Raw genomic sequence first — 14,037 nt, 5'->3', positions numbered from 1 at the left:
ACCACAAACTCTGCCCTTTGAAACAGAAACTAGAATACTCTTCCAGTGCAAAGCTATCATTCCCCTCCCACACACTCGCGCCTGTGTGTGTGTGCATGCGCACACATGCCTACATGATCCACAGTTAGGGCCTTTCCTGCTGCTGCCCACCAGATCCTATACAGGCTACACACAATAAGGTGTGTACACAATAGGCAGACAGCTATAAAGTCTGTCCAAAGCTCGTGGTTAGGCCACATGTGGTTCCCCCATATATAGTGGCACACACATGCACATATGTGTTTATGTCCACAAAGCCGTGGGCCCTGGGTGAGTTCTAACCTGCTCTGTGTCACAGGCACATTGCACCAAGTCCAATCTAAAGTCAGAGTGGGCTGTGGTTACGTAGGGACCAGGACCAGGAAGCACAGAGCAGGCAGGCCCGGCACACCACCCTCCTAAGCCCACACTGGTCACACTGACCCCTTGCTCTTCCTCCTGTGAGGAGGCACCAGCATGGCCCTGAGGCCCTCTATGAAGTCTATGAAGTCAGAAGCAGACTGAAAAAGACCTGACAGCCATGAAATAGTCTAGCAGATCCTTGAAAGCACACCCTGTGTTATCTCTACCTGCCTCCCGCATCCAGAACAAACACCGCCATTCTTCTTATCTGAGAGAGCACAGGCTGGCTCCCATCACTGCCATCACAGTGAAGAGACTCTCTAATCGGACATAGCCTCGGTGTTAGCTGCCAGCACAGCCACGGTCTGGGTAAGATCTTCTGTATGTCAGGAATGACGTGCGTGCGTGCGTGCGTGTGTCACGTGTGCACTCGTATGTACAGATGCTTGAGTGTTCATTCCCTGTGTCTGGAGCCCCATGAGCCAGCATTCCTTTCCAAAAAACTATGGGAGAAGAGTGTTTAGAGGAACACTGGGGAAAAGAAAATCCAGGATCCTGAGAGGTCCCTATACCCAGGGGCTGGGGAAGTGAAAAGAAGATCTGCTCTGAAAACAAGAGCAGGTTTCCCACAACCGGGGACCTCGAAGACAACAGCCCAACTGAGCGCTCCCCTGACCTCAATGGGCACAGTCTACTGTCAGGAGCTTCCATCACAGATGCACTCCTCCAAGGACCAGAGCTCCAGGCCAAGCAAGAAGGCTTACCAGGCTCTAGGAATGGCCGGGGCTGCCTGGGAAGTAAGGGACACCCAGTCCTTCACACACTTAATCTTTGTAAACTCTCATAAAGAAATCAAGACTTGGTTTTTGTTTTGTTACTTCTGTTTCTTTCTTTTTTTGATGGCCCTGGATCTTGCAGTTCTCCAGATTCAGCTCTCGAGAGCTGAGATCACAGGTGTGAGCTGCCATGATAGGCTCTTCTCAAAGGATTTGGATTATGAGGAACCTCCCACACCTATGCCAAGGACTAGCATCACATGGTGACTCTGATGCCAGATTGTCTGGTATACCAGGCAGAATTCTGGGGGATCTGTGCTCCTCAGTGCCCCTAGTGGAGATCTACCTACTCCTATGCCCTCAAAAGCCTGCCCTGACCAGATGGTTCTGAAGCTTCTGAAGCTGCCAGGCCTAGCAAGGAAAACCAAGAACCACAGGGCCCTTCAAGGCCAGCTGAGAGGTCCTGGCAGTCCCTCACTCTTTCAGGTTCAGTTTCCCAACTGGAAAACAGTGAGTCCCTGCACTTTACAAGGTAAGGCCTAGTTGGGAAGCACATGTCTTTGTACCTGGTGTTACTGCCATGGGGCTTAAGAAAGGTGTCCATCTAGGGAAGATGGACACAGCAGCTGCCAAGGCTCTGTTCAGAGGGCCGACTCAAACCTCAAAGAGTTTGCTGAAGATAGAGGCCACCAGGAAAAGAATCCCAGCGGCTATTTCCTCGCTCACAAGCGGGCCTGACAAGATGAGAACTTTGTGGGGGTAGGACTCCTGTTCTGATTAGCACACGCTAAGATGAACTACAAGCCTGTGTCCTGAGCCTGCAGCACCCGAACCTGCACACTGCACAGCGTACATGTATACTACAATGGTACAGTCCAGAAAAAAAGGAGACCAGTAACCAGGGTATCAGTGAGGAGGCGCACATGCTACTACTCAAACACCCACCTGGGGGCATGAGCCCTGATCTGCTCCATCATTCCAATCTTTTTTTTATACTCTGGTTTTGGAAAGGGTTGAAATGTGTTTGCTGCCTGGTATCTGGAGCATCTCTAAGATCTGAGACAGATGACATAAGACTAAATTAGCAAAATCAAAATGTGTACTAAGAGGCCGAGACTCTGGAAAGGCTACCTATTGCCCTCCCTTCTCCTCCTCTCCTTTCTTTTCTGTCTCCCTCAACCCAATGTCAGACTCCTGAATTGAGACTGAAAACTAGAGTATTCAACTCACTGAGCATGCTGCTACAGGGACAAGCTAAATGGCAGATGCGTCTGAAGCCTGGGAAATGGGAAGAGGGCTCCTCTGGTGCTCGGCTCCTGACGGCAGGCCCCACTTCCCAGCCATCAGGCTCAGCACATGCCTGCCATCAGCTTTCCTGCCCATCACAGGACAACCACCCCGTGCATCCACTGCACAGATGGGCAACAGGTAAGTAGTCTATAATCTAGGACAGCAGGAGCACCAGAGAAAGGGAATAAAAAGAATGGGTCACTAAACCCTAACTTAGGGTTCTTCAGTACACAGGTCCTGGGAACCAAGCCACAAAGCCCAAAACCTTAATTTAGACCCAAGACTCTGGGCCAGAACTCATGTCCCAGCATTCCCCACCTCCGACAAAGCCAATTCCTAAGCAGCCCCACAGACAGATATCCCCCACATATAGGGTCATGGGGTCACACGGCAAAGGGAAGGTGGCACCAAGACACACTGCCCTTCCTGTGCCTGTGCGGTAAGCAACTGCTGCCACGCCAGCCACTGTGGATGAAGGAACAGTGACTCCTCCTTGGAACCCTAGCCAAACCAGGTTACACCAGAAGAGACCGCCTCCAACACCCTGACTGAGAAGAGCAGCTGGGCCTAACTGAATTTAGCCTCTTTCCTACCTTGGTAAACAGGAAACAGCCATTCAGACACCATGGGATCTCCTACCCGGGACCTTGCACTGCGGTGATGTACAAATTGCTTCAGGTTACAGCTGCAAACACACAATCCTCACCAACACCTCCACCTAGACACTAGATTCCAGATGACTCTTCTCTTTAGGTAAATGAGGAAGGGAGGGCCCAACGGGTTTCATTACATGGTGATTCGTGGCAGATGGGGCTCTGGAGTGTCCCCACGGTAGTGCCAACTCTGATACTGGGTTTACAGGGAAAAAGAAAGGAGGCCACAGAGGGCTTCACACTGCCCAGACAGGCAGCCCTCTTTCCCAAAACATAGCTTACTTCAAGTGGTGACGGCAACTGTAGGTCCCAAGGAAGGAAGGAGGGGAAAGAAGGCCCCATACAGAGCACAGAGCCTGACGAGACCTCATGGTCACTTGAGGTTCATTCACCCGCTGCATGATTGCTAGTTACCAAGCATCTATCTGCTCCACACCCGGCCTGAGTTGGATCCTGGGGAAACATGTCAATAGGCATGGAGTTCCTGCCCTTCAGAAAATCCCAGCCTAAGGGAGGAAACAGATGGGGAAGCAGATAACTATGAGGTCATGCAAAGAATGGAACAGCAGGGAGACATCTGTGGTGCTGTGTGTGCACAACCTCCCTTCTGGTTGGTGTTCTGCTATTGACTTTTTCCACACAACTTTGCCCAGACTTTCCTGCTTCTTTGTGAGCTCCAGGCCAACCCCCCACTAAACATGGACAAGAGTCCTCTCCTCTTCTGGTACTCTGCCATCTCCTCAATGACAGTCATGCCCACAGCTCCGATTCCTTCTGATTATTCACACAACATCACTAGCCTCTAAACGTCTGGCACTACACTCCAACTGCTCACTTCCTATTCCTGTCTTCCACCTAAGGAACACACACACACACACACACACACACACACACACACACACACACACCTAAACCAAAGACAAACTACAAACCAAATATTGTTTTCTCTCACCCAAAACCCTACGTTTCTTGTCATGCTCCTCCGGGTACACCAACAATATTACCATTTGAACAGATACATGAACTGAAAACTTCAGAAGACTAAGATTCCCATTTCTCACCCATTAAGATTCCCTTTTCTCAGGCTTAGCAATATGGCTCAGCAGGAAAAGGCACTTGTTGCCAAGCCTGATGACCTGAGTTCAATCCCCAGGACCCACATGGTGGAAGAAGAAACCCATAAGACATACACACGTTTTGAAGGTTTTTTGATTTCGTTGTTTCTCATCAACCTCAGTCCAATCCTTCAAGTTCAGCTGACTCTGTTATTCACAATGAGCAACTAACCGTAAGAAGGACATCATGGGAGGTGCTAGAGCTTGACTATGGGAGGAAGGATTAGGTTTGTACCATGCTAGAAAGATTATGTTAAACAGAGCCTACAGACATTTCTCAGAAACTGCAGAGCACAGAGGATGAGGTCGTTGTCTCTGCTGGGTGGGGAGGGCAGCAGCAGCAAGAGTGGCATCTGGCATCCTGTCACTAATCTGTTGCACATTTGTTGTGCATATTATATAAAGCTCTTAATTAAACTGTGCTGTTTCATCCTTACAACTAATACTTTGAAGCAAGTATTAGAGTTCCCATTTCCCAGGCAAGGACACTGAGCAGAGTGGTTAATGATCCTACCCAAGGTGACAGTTGGCGAGTGGCAGAGCCAAAGATACTTCAATGCCAAGCTGCATGTGCCCTGGGCTTGTGCTCTGTGCTGCCTTGGGATCCCTGTGGGAAGCAGCCAAGTGCGAGCAACACAGGGGGATGGCAGGACTCCAAGCTGCACCATACATGCTGCTTTGTGGCACTGTTATAATAAAAGCCTTATGTGTATTGTTTTACATTTTATGATTATGTGTGTGCACATGTGATGTGTGAGGGTGCATACATCCCATGACACTTGGGGAAACCAGAGGACAACTATGGGTTCCAGGGATTGAAGGTCATCAGGCTTGCATGGCAGGTGTGTTTCCCCACTAAGCTGTCTCTCTCTCAGTTCTCATGTGTGTTTTAAGGCTATCTGGCTGTTTTCTGTAAATTCCTTGAGGACATGAACCATGTCTATCATTTTCACTGCTCCATGCCTAGCAGGAACTTAACTAGTGTGCAAGGAAAGAAAACTATCACCAGAGTCTTTCTTGGCTGACCAACCTGCTCCTGCCCAGCAGGTAAGTAAAACGGCATAGCCTGGGATGTCTACAGGTGGCTTTGCTGCCCTCTCTCTGCAAGGCCCTCCCAAAGGGCAGAGGATAGGCAATAGGTTAGGAAGTGAAAGGAGAATCTGGGATCTCCCTCGCACAGACAAAACACGCAGCTTCAGACTGAAGAGGAGACAAGAGGGAGAGGGGCTGGGGAGGGAAGGGAGCCCTTGGCAAAACTCCTCAAATAAAGGTTTTCTCATCTTTTGCTTGTGCAGGTAGGGCCAGTCTTAAATCCAACAGAAGGTCACAGGGGTTAATTCTCAACCACAAAGGAAGTCATCAAGTTGGAGGCCTGGTGATGTCTTATGAGGCAGATGTCTTATTTCTTTATACCCCAAGAAGTTTTTCCTGCCTTAGAGCTGAGTGCCCAGCCCCTCCCCAGCACCTCCCTGGGTCCTGCCAGCCCAAGCCACTCCCCTTTTGCTTCCTAAAGAAGGAAGGCCCCAGAGAAAGACCCAGTCTGTCTTCAACCCACAGGAGAACTCACTGTCTACCCAGGAAGCCTAGCTTAGATTCTTTGAAATTCTCTCCACCCGCCAGATGAGAGAGAGAGATACCTTATGACCCCACCCCCAGTTTTAGTAATCTCTCACTCCACCCCCACCAACACACATCCTAGTACAGAACTTCATGTTTCTAGTATAGGCCACTTCTCAGAGCAGAAATCAGGACAGCCTCTTGCGAGCAGGCTGGCACCAGGCACTTTGCTCTCATGTCCCTGCTGGACTCAAGAGGACCGCCACAAACCCCTGACGAAGTGCCATTGTCCCTCTGCAAACCTCCCTGGTAGATATGCTAAGTGGTCCCAAGCAAGGACGCACTGCCAGCTGGGCCTGACAAGTGAGCACAGGCACGTTACTCTCCATTACTGCTGTAGGTGAAGAAGTAACTGGGGTGCAAAGAAAAAAGCTGCTCCAACATGGGGAGCATCAGGTGGGTCTGCAGAGCCTCAGAGAAGGGCTGCCACTGCCTGCTGGTTGATACCCTGTCAAATGAGGGAACTGTACTCCTGTGCTGACCTACAACCTCCAGAGGCTGAGAAACCTGTGGGACCTGTGGCTAACTGAGGCTTTCTCCCCTCTTTCTTAGGGTAATCACTCTGTGAACTTAGGCCCACTATCTCTGGGCCTGAGGCTAGAATCTCCCCAGCACATGCCCACATCAACCTACACAGCCAGAAATTATATTGTCAAAGCCTTATTCTTACTACAGCTATGGCCAAGCCAAGGACACTCTATCCCTCAGGTACACGTGTCCTCAAGAATCACTTCATAAGACTTCAACTCAGCAGTATCTCCTGGAAACTAGTCCCGAAGTGAATGCCCCATTTGAGCTGAAGGAAAACTAGACCCACAAACAGATGGTGTCAAACTTGCTGTGGGCTCTCCGTGGTCTCTCACTGGTCTCTCAAGTACCCTTCCTAGTGTCCATGTCCTACTTCCAAGCACCGTAAGAGCCTCTACCCAGTGCTGATGTTTCAGTCAATGGGGAAGGGACTCTACAGCAGGGTGAGCTGCCAGAGAGAGGCCAACTCCGTCTGGCCCTCTGGCTCAGCCCTCAGCACTTTACGGCAGTACTGTCTCCTGTTGGCCCTGGTTTTAAAGCTGCTGCATGTTCTGGATGGCAAACTCCCTAAGATCAAGGACTGGGCCATCTCTTTTTCTTGCTTCCCAAGTTCTCTCTGCCTAGCCTGGGTTCAGTAAAGGAGATGCCAGTCTTCTGCTGGAGAAAGCCTCACCCCATTTACTCTTGAATTTTGCTGAAGCCAGGGCCTCTGGCCAACACGGGAAGGGCCAGAGCCGGAAGGAAGCAGCAGAGCCTATACACAAAGCCTCTCTGCGGGCTATAAAAAGGAGCCCCTCCCTGCTTCCCCCAGGATGGGCCTGGTTCCTAGGAGGTGAGGGTAGAGCACTAATACTTGTGCCTGGGCACAAAGCCACTGCAGCCTCTCAAAGGCTAGCCCAGCGCCACCTCGAAACTCTTCTTGAAAGGAGAGGGAGAGAGCACCAAGGCCTGAGCCAGGAATGCAAGTAGAGACTCTTGAGATCAACTCCACTGTCCCCACCGCCTCTCCTCACAGCTCCCCAGTATTCAGCTCATGGCCCAGTACTCCTGTCTCTGCCCTCTGGGGGCTAACAAGCAGATTCTCTAGAAGCCTCCAGGAGCCTGGACTCCCAATTCTCTGGAGGCTCTACATACAGAGCAGAAGAGCCGTGGGAGCAACTACACCAAACGGCTGCCAACCCTAATCCTCCAGTTAGGGAAACACTAAGGCCACACCGGAGGAAGCTCAGGGGCAACTCTAAATGCTAAGACTCAAGGTCACACACTCTGTACCTAGCTTTACATAGAAAGCCATTCCTTCCCAGCCACAAAGCTCCAGATTCCTCTCTAGCCTAGTGTGTCCACAGTGTTCAGGTCTAGAGCACTGAGGCCACTCTCCAAAGTCAGTGACAGTGTAGACGGGCGGTACATGTAGCATAAAGGACAGATGAACCTTTCTGCCACCAGCCTGAGGTCAGGGCCTTTGTCCTTGCAGCCTGCAGTCAACCATCCTTTAGAGAGAATGGCCCAAGCTTGTTTCCTTCAAGGCACTCACCACACCCTGTAATTATTTGTCTGGCTGTATCTGCCCTAACTGTATGTTCACAAGCAGACTTAACAATGCTTGCCACAGTGAGAAGCCAGAGCACACGTGGTGCCCTGCTGGTTTATGATCCAGTGAGGCCCGAGGAAGCCAGACTTCTTTTTTTTTTTTTTTTTTTGGTTTTTCGAGACAGGGTTTCTCTGTGTAGCTTTGCGCCTTTCCTGGAGCTCACTTGGTAGCCCAGGCTGGCCTCGAACTCACAGAGATCCGCCTGGCTCTGCCTCCCGAGTGCTGGGATTAAAGGCGTGCGCCACCAACGCCCGGCTTCCAGACTTCTTTTTTATTAAGATTTTTATTTCATATATTTTACACACACACACACACACACACACACACACACACACACACACACACACACACACATTTGCCTGAATGCATGTCTGTATACCACATGCATGCCATGCCCATGGAGACCAGAAAAGGGCATCAGATTCCCTGCTGGGACAGGTTACAGATGGTTGTGAGACACCATATGGGTGCTGGGAATTATACCTGGGGCCGCTGGAAGAGCAGCCACTGCTCTAACCACTGAGCATCTCTCCGCTCTCTCCCCTCCCTTCCTTTTTAAAGAAAGTGGTTATGTTGACATGGAGAGCAACCTATTTAGTGATCTGCTGATACCATAAACTGGCAGAAGCAGGAGAAACCCCACCCAGCTCAGTGTGCCCAGCACACAGCAGCTAGGCCCGCCCAACACCTTAGGAATTGGTGTAGCAGCAGCACAGGAATGGGGGCACAGTGGAGTCTGTTGTGAGGGAAGCCTGGAAAGGTGCTTCCTGGGAGCACCTGGAACACTGTGCCTCATGACCCTTTTCTCTGCAGAAGTGCTGATGGACTGTTACCATGAACCAGTGGGAGCAAGTCCAGGGATGAGGAGCTCTGACTTCCATGTCAGATAGAACCTTCGCTGTAGGAGAGGAAGGTCTGGGAAGGCTAGGTGTCTGGTTATCTAAGTACCCATGGCCAGAACAAGAGCTGGAGGTTCCAGTAGGCAAGCAACGAGTATCTAGCTTGTCCACAGATGAAAACTGGGCTGGGTAAACACAGCTGACCAGAGTATAGAACAGAGGCCGAGTATCTATAGAATGGCCCACTTTATTGTTACTTTCCTAGAATGGGAGAATAAACAATACTATAGCAAGAATCATAAATCCCACACTTAACTATGAACTTGCTCCATGACCTCACTCTTGGGACCATTGTTTCCTTCTCTCTGTGATAGGGACAATTCCTGCTTTCCCTGGCTGCATGGAGCTATGGGTGAGAAAACCACCATGCACTCCTACAACATTATTCTAATACCAGATCCTTCTGACGCCCCATTCTCTGTACCCAAAGTCAAGGAGACAATGGGCTCCCAGCAACACTCCAGTAGAAAACAGAACTCTGCTGTTAAATAAGATGAGAGCAAATGTCGTGCTGGTCATTTTCACAAAAAAATCTCTTGTGCTTATGTACAATCTTACTTCATTAGCCTTAAGCTAATTCCATGAGGCAGAATATTTTTGTTTGTCTGCCTTTTGTGTTTTTGAGACTGGTCTTACTCTGTGGCCTAGGCTGGTCTATAACTCACTGTATAGCCAAGATGGCCTTAAACTTGCCACACCTGGCTCCAAATTATTTTATAGAATAATCTGATAAGCTAAAAAGTAACTTAACCAGGGTCACAAGAACACATCTGTTCTTTGAGTACTCACAGCTCAGTTACCAGGAGGGTAGGATTAGCTGCCTAAGGCCACCGAGGTATTCCTGTCACTATCAGAGCTTCCTCCAAGGCAATGGAGTACTCTACACGGTGCACCAACACATTCAAGTCCTCTTCCCCCACACCCCTCCGAAGACTCTCCTGAAGTACACACTGACTCTCTTCATAAGAGAGCAGAGAGGGGAAAGTTAGTCTCCCACCAGCAACACTCAATCTCAATAGCAGGCTTCTATAACCTCAGGCCTTACCACTTCCTCTGATGTATTCAGCCTAGGATACACTGTCCTTGAAACCCTGTTCCATAGGAAAGGAGACAGAGTGAAAAGAGATACTCTGAGTTAGTAGAAGCGGATGTAGCCTTACCACTCTGGGCTGTGGCAGAGCACTTCCTGGAAGACTGAGTGTCCCCTATCATTCAGATAGCGAGACCAATTCAATGTTGAACTGGCTTAGAAACAAACCAATATAATGTCTTCACCGAAAGCATCTGCTCCCAGCCAACGGTCTTCTCTCTACACAAATGCCCATGGTAGCAAAAAACCCTGATCACAGAGGCACTGCTGAGAACTGCAGCTTCTTACCCTTCATCAAAGGACTTGGTGGCCAGGCACCAGCCTTTGACCACAACAGACACATCTACTCTTGTTCTGACCTGGCCCTCCTGGGGACTTAATCCTATTTCTCTCCTGTCAGATTCCACACTAAGCATGTACACCATGCCACACTTGATGCCAAATAGTAGAGTACTCCTCTGCCTTGGAGGAAGCTCTGATAGTGACAGGAATACCTCGGTGGCCTTAGGCAGCTAATCCTACCCTCCTGGTAACTGAGCTGTGAGTACTCAAAGAACTTTACACAAATACTCCTCCACTCCTCACAGGAACCTTGAAATCAGTACTGTTTATCGATGAAAAGATCAGAAGGATAAGCACACAGTCGAGGTCACAGAGCAGGCGAGCCATGGATGGAACAACCCCTGCAGTCTGACTTTGCTGCCCAATGCAGCCAACTACTCAACTTTGCATTCAGCTCTACTCACCCCTTTTTTCTCATCCCTGCATTCCGGTCCTGTCTCCTCCATAAGTCAAGTAAGGGGTATGCAAACAATGTTTATTGAACAAATAAATGTCCATCATTCCAAGGGAACACCTGAAGCAATGCTGATAGTCAAGATCTCTAAACTCCAACTCAAGTGTATGCATCTATGTAGACCACCCCTTCCTGACACAAAGTCCTGGGAGAAGCTGGAGGAGCTGGGCTTCCTAGAACTAGGTTTGCTCAGCTTTGCTAGTCATCTGTGAAGCAGGTTCAGAGAAAACAAAGCCCCACCTGGACAGGGGACCCGGAAACTCATACCAGGCAAGCTTGGGGTGCTGAGGAAACAGTAAGAGGTCTGACTTCCCCTGGAAAAATGAGTCAAAGAGGAAACACATGGCAGGGATGGCTAGCTCTGGAGACTCAGGCACATCTCTTGGTCTTCTTTCCCTAGGAGTACCTAGCCAGCACAAAGGGACCCTTGAGGACACTCCCCTAATGTTCTCAGGTTTCATGGGTCCACCCTCAGAGCAGAGGCTTATTCCTCACCAGTCGGATGCCCACAACCACGGGGTCACATCCCAGCAATCACAGCCTACCTTTAGTCTCCACCTGGGGCTACTGTGCCAACAATGTCCTCAGCTGGACAACCTCACTAAACATGGGTCTGAACTGGCTCACTACAGAGGCACTCTATGGAAAACTAGAGCTAGAGCCTAGCAGGGCTGTCTAGATGCTCAAGAGGTCTTTGCCTGTAAATACCATCTAAACATGGAGGTTTCTCCGAACAAAGAGCAACAAAGGCCACAGAAAACATGAGGCAAAGGCCCGCCGCCGCCAACACAATCCGAGAGCACAGTCCTTGTAAAGATTGCCCATGCAGCCAGAGTGAAAGGTCTCTTTAGCGCTGGGCAGGAAGTCTATGACTGCTTTTAACTCACTGAAATTCTGCAACCTAAATGCCAAACAAGAGCCTAACTCTGGTCACACCACCACACAGAGTACCAAAGCACTTTCCACCCCTTTCAAGCCAAGCTGCTGCCGTACATCAGAAGGTGCTTACTTGTTTCACAAGTGCCTAAGTGAGAGAACACAAAAGTTAGGAAATGGCAGTCTGTGCTTCGGGTCCACAGGCACCGTGAGGGCGGCAGCAGTCTTTCTCTCTGGTCTGGCTTCAGGCAGTGCTAAGGTTATCAGCACAAAGTCAAAACACCTGAGGCATTTGGGCAAGAGATAGCTGAGCAGGTGGTAGGGCACCCAGCAGGCATCTCAATCTTTCTCACAATCTGCAGGAGGCCGCAAGGATATGACCAAGTAGTGAGGTGCAAAAGGACAGAAGTGGAGCAGGGCTTCAGCGGGAGGTTCCACTCACAAGGTGTGAACCCCACAGTCTGCCAGCCTTCAGTCTGGGCCCCCAAAAGCAAAGGGCCAGGCTCAGTCTGGGGAAATGAGGTCCTCTGCATTCCTGCCTCCAATCCTCAAAGGCCTGAGTGAGACAAAATGGACCCTCTCCAAACCCCTTCTTTCTGTCCAGGCCCCAACTTACAAAGACATCCAACGTACAAAACCCCAAAATTTTTCTCTAGAGAAACATGTTCTATGTGTATGGTGAGTGAATGGGTAAACGATGTGCGGCAAACAACACGGTTTCTTCTTTTTTAGTGAACAGTGAGTTAAGTAAATGTGACCCTCTCTCAGCCCTCCTCCCTCCGAGTTCTTTCTTTCTCTTAAGAGCCACATTAGACCTCCCTCAGGACCCCATCCCAGGGTCTAGGAGGACAGTATCATCGACCATGGCTATTGCCACCAACAACTGTTTTTTAAACATCTTCAATGTCTCAAGTCACATCTATTACAGATGTAATTGAATGCTTACTTTATCTCAACCATCTCACTTCCAAGAATGACCATTTATAGTAAATATACTAATGTACAGAGGAACCAGGGCTCAGAGAAGGAAAGCACCTGGCTGGGTGACATACAGCTAACGTACTGGCTTCAAATGCACGCCCGTCTTCAACCACTGGGCCACACTTACTGCCTACTGGTCACACACGGTTTAGAATGCGGCTTGTACCAAAGGCTACCAGGGAACTAATGCTAGCACTTTAACAAGGAAATCCTGCAAATGTAAAAGAGGCGGCCATGCCTGCAACCTGATGTCTGGGTGATGTTCAGGACCTCCTGACCTGTCTGCAGTGTCCATCCCCCCACACTGGAAACCATGGTTTCTTAAATCACTGAAATGTTCTTCCAGTGGAGGTCAGGGCTGATGAGGCCCTGATGATGGCTAGGTGCCACTTCTGTTTGGTATCTGTGTCAGACCTGAAGTTTGTAGTTGAGGGTGGCTGCCTTACCACAAAAACCTTTCTTCCTCCTCATCTCCTCACCCATTTACACACATGCACACCATACCCAGGAAGATCTGGGGGACCTTCTCTCCGTTGTTGTTTCCTGACAGCTCCCCCCCACTTCCCCCATTCGTCCCAACACAGACCTGATTCTGAGACCAGGTCTCTCTAATCATCGTCTCTTTGGGGTCCTTGCAAGAACCAGCTCAAAGCCTGCAAATCCATCATCTTCTCAGCTGGGAGGGCAGAGCTGAGTGCCCATCCAGCTTCTCACCAAGGAAAATGACTCTCAGAAGAGCTGAGGTTTCTAAAAACCTCTTCTTCACTCCTGCCACCAGAGCCTTGTGTAAACCCGCCCAACTCAGGTCTGGGAGGGCTCAGGCAGGAAACCAGGGGAGCAACTCTGGGCTCCCCTAAAGCCACTAGAACATACAACACAAAGGGTTGTCAGCTTCTGAGAGAAGGCCCTGGCCCCAAGGCCCTGGGAGCCCTTCTGAGTCCAAGCTCCTTGTTACACGCTCGCAAGGGTAGAGGAGGAGCCTGGTAGTTTGACCAAGAGTCCGGGCTATGGCTCTGGATGTCTGCTTATTAACACCGACCTCCAAACCTCAGATTTGGGACAAAAGAAGCATGGGGGGGGGCTGCCACTGTTTTCTTTCAGCTCTTCTACTCCCACCCTCCCAAAGGACCACATTCTTCCCTATCTCCGAGAGGGAGATGAGTAGGCCCCGCTCGGCTCCAAAACCAGCCCTACCCCAACATCTGCCTAAGTTCTACATGGGGATTCCAAAAGGTTCTTGTGCCCATCCTGGAGCTCTGAGACTTTCACAGACAGCACTCTCTGGAGAAATGGCAGTGGGCAGGAAAGTCTTGTCGGTCCCTCGGGTTCTCAGGCTGGGTGAGGGGCCCCTGCCATGGCTTTCCCTCACCGGGGCTGACAGCGGCCGGGTTCTAGGGGCCAGAATCCCGCTCCACTAGTCCAGACAGTAAGGACTTTTAGGCCT

The 14,037-nt window shown here is 50.1% G+C and overlaps 1 protein-coding gene across 1 annotated transcript in view; it reads right to left on the bottom strand.

The window, feature by feature from the left end:
* Window positions 1-14,037, bottom strand: part of Plcg1 (phospholipase C gamma 1) — a 32,178-nt gene that overhangs the window by 17,641 nt on the left and 500 nt on the right. The gene's annotated exons all lie outside the window — the stretch shown is intronic.

This window comes from Peromyscus leucopus, chromosome 4, assembly GCF_004664715.2.
Source record: "Peromyscus leucopus breed LL Stock chromosome 4, UCI_PerLeu_2.1, whole genome shotgun sequence".
Classification (NCBI taxonomy): Eukaryota; Metazoa; Chordata; class Mammalia; order Rodentia; family Cricetidae; genus Peromyscus; species Peromyscus leucopus.
Note: the sequence above shows the minus strand (reverse complement) of the source record. Positions and strands in the feature narration are given on the sequence as shown.